This window comes from Mus pahari, chromosome 13 (assembly GCF_900095145.1).
Source record: "Mus pahari chromosome 13, PAHARI_EIJ_v1.1, whole genome shotgun sequence".
NCBI classification, from domain to species: Eukaryota; Metazoa; Chordata; class Mammalia; order Rodentia; family Muridae; genus Mus; species Mus pahari.
Genome location: NC_034602.1, coordinates 8,959,585 through 8,966,244, shown reverse-complemented (window position 1 = coordinate 8,966,244; position 6,660 = coordinate 8,959,585). Strand labels below are relative to the sequence as shown.

The following is a 6,660-nucleotide window of genomic DNA, read 5'->3' as shown; positions in this document are numbered from 1 at the left end:
GGAAGCAAGCCAGTAAGTAACATCCCTCCATGGCCTCTGCATCAGCTCCTACTTTCTGACCTGCTTGAGTTCCAGTCCTGACTTCTTTCAGTGATGAACAGCAATGTGGAAGTGTAAGCTGAACAAAACCCTTTCCTCCCCAACTTGCTTCTTGGTCATGATGTTTGTGCAGGAATAGAAATCCCGACTAAGACAGAGACCAAGAGAAGGCACAAAAAATGACTTACTCATTCATATGCTTAGGAATCCCATAAAAACATTAAACTCGAAGCCATAAAATCTGTTCAGAGGACCTAGTGCCGAGCTATGCAGTCCCTGTGCATGATGCTCCAGTGTCTGTGAGTTCATATGAGTTCTGGTCATGGTGATTCAGGGGGCCTTTTTTCTTGGTGTCCTCCATCCCCCCTGGTTTTCTTTCTGTCTCCCTTTCTGCAGTGTTATCTGAGCTCTGAGGAGGGGTTTGATAGAGAGATCTCATTTAGGGTTGAGTGTTCTAAGGTCTCTTACTTTCTGCATAATGCCTGGATGTGGGCCTCTGTATTTACTCTCATCTGTTCTAGGAGGAAGCTTCTTTGATGATGGCTAAGCAGGGCACAGATCTTTGAGTATAGCAGAATGTTATTAGGAGTCATTTTATTTCTACATAAAGCTTTTCTTTAATAGTATTTGGTTTTATCTAGGTCTCTTTGCAATCTAGTCTGAGGTTCTCAGTCATCCAAGCAGTGTCAGTTGTGGGTTCCATCCCATGGACCGGGCCTCAAGTCAACTCAGATATTGGTTGATTGCTCCCACAAGAGTTGTGCCAGCATTGCACTACTGTGCCTTTCAGGTACACCATTGTTGATCAAAGTGTTTGTGTCTGGGTTGGTGTTTCTGTTTTGGTAGTGTACTTTTTGTAGAGCACCTTCCTGTTCAAAGATTGTAGAATGTAGTGAGGAAGGTTTTATGTCGGTATCAGCTGAACTTCTCCATGTTCTGTGAATTGTGAAATGTGTTGTCTTCAGCAATTTTGGCCTTCCTGTCAGTTTGTGGACAGCGACCAATAGTCTTGACAACAGCATGAGTTGATTTGGATTTCCATGAGATCCTTTGGGTTAACAACTCAATTAGATATAACATATTCCCAGGACTAGAAGGTTCATTTGGTGACAAGAGGCAGCCAGTTGGGGCTCTATCTCCCCCACTATTTGTTGATTTATTTAATTAATTATCTTTTAAAATCTATCTATCTATCTATCTATCTATCTATCTATCTATCTATCTATCTATCTATCTTTTTATCTATCTACCTGTCTGTCTGTCTGAGCTTCTACTGTATTAGGTTTCCATACTATTCCTCAAATGCCCCATAATTTTAGCTATCTTTGTACTCTTCCTTTACCCTACCATTTGATCCCTTCCAATACCCCCACTTAATAACTACTCTATTTCCCTTTCCTGATGATATTTGCCTTAGTTTGTGTTTTATTTATATATTTCCACTTTGAACTCTTGAGCTATTTTATTTATTTCTTCCACTATTTGTATTTTTATAGAGGGTTCCCCTCTTAATTGATTGTTTATTCTCATTTTCATGTGAGTTTGGATGTATATCAAAGTATCTGCATGCCTTCTCCCCATCTTTATTTGGATATGTTGTCAAGTCACTTGGAGCTAGTTTTTCTACCAAAGGAAACCAAACATTGACATAAGACATTTCTTTAATTCTGATTTACCATTGGCAGTAAGGTATTGTTGAGTTAATAGCAAGTTCTGATTAAAACGTTCACTACAATAAACATACACATTATTGTAAGATATGTACATTTTTTAAAAACTTAAATGTAAACAATAGTTACAAGAACTTGGGAGATATAATAAATTTATATACATTATATGGTTTGTTTTCTTTGAAGAAATAGCAGGTTCTGAAAATGGGTATATGGTTTCTGTTTCTTTAGTGACTGAGATCATGTTACCGTCCAAGAGTAACGTTCTGCCTACTTCTCCCCTCCTGGACATGGCTTTGTTTTGTTTGCTATACTGTGATGGAATTGCATGTTGTTCTCCTTATACCCTCACTCTCTAAGGTAGGTCTTCTTCAAGGACAGGTACCTGAGAGTTTTCATATCCTGAGTTAGGTGCCTACCAAGGTGGCTTAGCTGTTGGCATTTAGTAGACTATTCAACTATGTGTTAGACTAAACTGCAAATAATTAAAAGATGAAGCAATACTCATGAAACTGATAACTTTCTGTTTCGTCTTACTTACTTCTGAAGTCAGACTCATAACTTTATGGCTATTGAATACTAACAGAGGGAAACTGACATGCACTGAGTGGTTGTCAGCTGCCACAGAGTTCCAAAGATGTTCGCTGTTTATGCTTTGGAAATGGTATGGAGTATAGGTTCTAAAGCATAGGATGTTTTTATTGACCATTGTTGGGGTTTTAGGTCAAAACATGATCATAATAATTTCCTAACTTCATTAGGAGATTCTTAGCATTTGTAAGCCCTGATGATGTATGCCTGTGTTAAATCTGTTAAGGTGAAATTGATCTCTTCTAGGGAACATTGTGGTTATTCATAGGCATTCATTTCAGTAAGAAAAGACTGTTCTTTTCTAAGTTTTCTAATTTAGTCCCCTATTCAACTCATGAAACAAAATACTAAAAGTTTTATTTAAGTAAGAATTCTGTGACAAACCATTAGTAAAAACAAAAATCAGCCAATCAGGGAAGAAACAGAAGAAAGATTCGGTCGTAATATTGAAAGATTCACTCCAGAATTCTTAAAAGAACTTAGGGTTTGTTTGCATTTCCTTAAGAAATTGTCACAGAGACTGATGGGACAGCAAGTTAATGAGAGCTGCTACCAAACAAGGGTAGTTAAAAATAAGAAAACTTTTTTGATGTAATAATTTAATTTACCAGTTAGCTGTGAAATAATTATAATTTACATTGGAGCTTTTAAGAAATATTTCGACTCTTTGAGAATTTTATATCATATATTTTGAACATATTCACCATCCCTCAACTTCTCCCAGATTCATTTCCACCTTCTGTCTCAACTAATAGAGTTTGTGTTGTGCAAATGTTCTTGAGTAGGGGCCTGGCCTGGAGGGTGCCATGTTCTTAAGGAGAAATGACCCGTCTTTGTCTCTCAGCAACTGTCACATGCCAACTGTACCTCATTTGTAGTCCATCTGTGATATTTGCTGTGCAAATAAAATAATAGTGAAAATTCTTAGTACCTAAAAGTGCCAGTTCTAATCACATAATTCAATTACATTATTTATAAACAAGCTAGTTAAAATCCTCTTTAAATAGAGACATACTTTACTTTCTCCAGGTGCTTTCTAAGAAAAATAAAAGTAGGTAGAGAATCCTGTTTTTCATTTCCTATATATTTTAAATTTAATTCTTTGAGCATTTCATACATGTGTATACAATGTATTTTGGTTATATCCACCTCTCCACACACCACCTTTCACTGCCCTCTGACCACCTTCATGTCCCCTCCAGGCTCCATGTTCCTTCTTATTATTTCTATGTAAAGTTAGTGCATGACATTCAGAGAGAGTTGCAGTAGAAAGAACACCACACAGGGAGCTGTGGAAAGGACTTCCAGTCTGATGGCTCCTAGCAAGCTGATGGATCTTTGCTCCCTCCTCTACTGTTTTTGTTTCTGCATTAAGGGGTTTAGGGTATAATTGCATATACAAGAGGACTTTTGGGAAAAAGTGTCATTCCAGGAAAGATGTTTTCATACACACACACACACACACACACACACACACACGCATGCACACGCACACACACCCAAATGCACAGGCACACATACACACCCACACAGCAAGTAATTTCAGAGGTTTAACTCCTGTGAGGGTTAAATAAAATAATGGTTATAAAGTGCATTCAGCAGTATCTGCAAATGCTATCCACCTGTGGCCCAGTGTATTAGCAGAGTTCTTTATCTTCCAAGTCTGACTGGAGCCACAGGAAAAAAGTTTTAAAGTTTTTTTTTTTTTTTTTTTTTGTGTGTGTGTGTGTGTGTGTGTGTGTGTGAAGCTAAAGATTTCAAAGAATACAACTATCAAGTTGCATGAGCTACTCCCCTTTTTATAAGAAGTGCATCTTTCAACAGCTACTAAGGTTTGTTTTTTAGAGGAGGGGGTGGCAATCTGTCATCGAAGTGTTGACAAGTGAAACTGACAAGGTTGAGTTGGTGCAGCTGCAGGGCACTTCAGTACTTTCCAGTGTCTCTCCTATTTGTAGAGAAAGGCTTTCTGTATTTCTTTCATTTTTTCTCACTTTGATTTATATACTTTTTAAAACAGTAATTCTGAATTGACAAATTACTTCAGTATTTAAGCGTTGGTTTAGATAAGAGCTTTCAGTGTTCTCTTGTCTTTAACTGAGCCTTAAGAACTATTTCTGAAATTTATTTTCTTTTCAAAGCCACATTCTTTCTATGTATTCAAGTATAACATAAAATTATATTTATAGTTATAATTTAGAATGAATTACCATTATCATATAGCAAACATTTCTATTTTGTCTTTTTATTGTTGTGATTAAAGTACAGCCTTGAAAACCACTAGTAAGTCCATATTTTTGAATTTGAGAAAGGTGGGTACCTGAGTTGGGTGCGGGTAGGAGGTTATTGTTCTTCCCATGCTGCCATTTGCTTATGCAAGCATCCTTTTTGTCTTCCAAACATGCCCAAAGTAAACTTTACCGATAATTTTGCAAGGTCATGGAAAAGAAGCACTTGAGCTAGAATAATAGAAAACTGTGTGTAGCAAAATATTTAAAATGAGCACCAGCAAACAAGATGTTTGTATTAACAGGAGCCCAGAAAATGGTTGTGCAAAGGTCAGCACTGATCTTTAAATATTAGTGAAATTTAATTTGTTGCATGTAATGAGTAGAAAGAAGAGAAGGCAGGCTTCAGCGAAGAAGCCATTGATAAATTGTCTAAATGTCAAAACTGCTTACCATGTGGAAAATGTTAAATTGACAAGATCTATTTAACTAAGTGAATTAAACAGTTTGAAGAATGCTCTAGAGAAATATTTTCCAAATTTAAGTACAACAGGAGACTTAGAAAGTTTTTTTTTTTTAATTTGGCCACAGTTTATTTCATGGAAGTAAATGGATTCCTTCTTTTCCTTCAAGGAATAGAGTTTCCTTTGCTTTCTTTTAGTAAGACTGATGTACAGATTTCTGAGAACTTAGAAAGGGATCACTGTTTGCTTCATCCAGAAATAGCAAATGACCTGCTCTTGCAGCAGTAAGAAACCATCCCTGGCTGGGGGCCTGATCTTTTTGGCACTTTCCAGGCTATTAGCTCAATGGAGTTCAGAGAGCTGGTCATGTGACCAGTTCTTTAAAAGAGAAACTGTATTTTCTCATTGTCTTCATGTATAAGGCTTATAAAACTTAAGTGATAATTATCTCCAATGTTTGTAATGTCATTAGTACAGGATGGGAAAAAGAAAGTTGGGCATAAGATAGGAATGGGCAATTCTTAGAGGAAAAAGAGTTATTTGAAATATATGAAACTATACCTGATCATATTAATGAATAAGAAAATAAAACCTACTTATCAGATAGCAACAGTGTAAAACTTTGACAGTGCTTCAAAGTGTTAAGGATTGGGGTGGGGAGAGGAAGTCCTGTGTTGAGTGACAGTTTTATATGATACAATCATTATGGACGCTACCACAGTATAAAGTGTTAATATGAGTTTTCATGGTACTTGCAAGGCACATGTTAGAAATGTGTTGCTGTTTAGTAAGGGAATGGTTAAGTCAGTTATGATCACATTCAATGGAACATGAGTATCCTTTCTGGGCTGATCAGTGAAAAGCAGCAAAATATATCTACAGTAAAATCTTGGTTTACAAAGACTGAAAACAAATTAGGCATGAGTGTGCACATGTGAGTGCACTAAGGGATTCCGAAAGGACACATGGCAAGCTATGCTCAGACACCTCTCAAAGTGGGGAGGGGCTTCATGTTTACATGCTGTGTTTGCTTTTAAAATACAATGAATACTGGAGGTGGTCTCTTTAGGTTTCATCTCCTCACTGTTGGGCATTTCAGCTAATGTCATCTCCGTTGGCTTCTGGGAGCCTCCCACATTTCTGAGTCTTTCTAGTGGCTAACACCTATTCCCCCTGCCGCTCCCCCTTTTCTCCCCTTCACTGCTGCATATTTCTGTTCATTTTTCCTGACCCTCTAGGCTTCTCACCTGTCTCCTCTCATACCTGGCCCTCCGCCTCCTTTCCCCTCCCCCTCCCCGTCCCACCCAGGTCTCTCCCATTCTTTGCCTCCTGTGATTATTTTGTTCCTCTTCTAAGTGGGATTGAAGCATCTACACTTGGGCGGGCCTTCTTGTTAAGCTTCATATGGTCTGTGGGCTGTATCATGGGTATTCTGAACTTTTTGGGTAATATCCATTTATCAGTGAGTTCATATCATGCATGTCCTTTTGGATCTGAGTTACCTCACTCAGGATGATCTTTTCTTTTCTTTTCCTTCCTTTCTTTCTTTCTTTCTTTCTTTCTTTCTTTCTTTCTTTCTTTCTTTCTTTCTTTCTTTCTTTCTTTCCTCCTCCTTCTCCTTCTCCTCCTCCTCCTCCCCCCTCCCTCTCTCTCTCCCTCTTTTCTTCTTTC

At 37.7% G+C, this 6,660-nt stretch overlaps 1 protein-coding gene across 6 annotated transcripts in view; it reads left to right on the top strand.

Moving 5' to 3' along the window:
• Wdpcp (WD repeat containing planar cell polarity effector) overlaps nucleotides 1-6,660 on the top strand; it is a 306,946-nt gene that overhangs the window by 77,237 nt on the left and 223,049 nt on the right. For 3 of the 6 annotated variants that reach the window (XM_029545442.1, XM_029545438.1, XM_029545440.1), the window contains exon 2: nucleotides 1,941-2,069. The exons of the other annotated variants lie outside the window; for them this stretch is intronic. The gene's annotated coding sequence lies outside the window, so the exon portion shown is untranslated. The remainder of the gene's footprint in view (nucleotides 1-1,940; nucleotides 2,070-6,660) is intronic. 6 annotated transcript variants of the gene reach the window in all.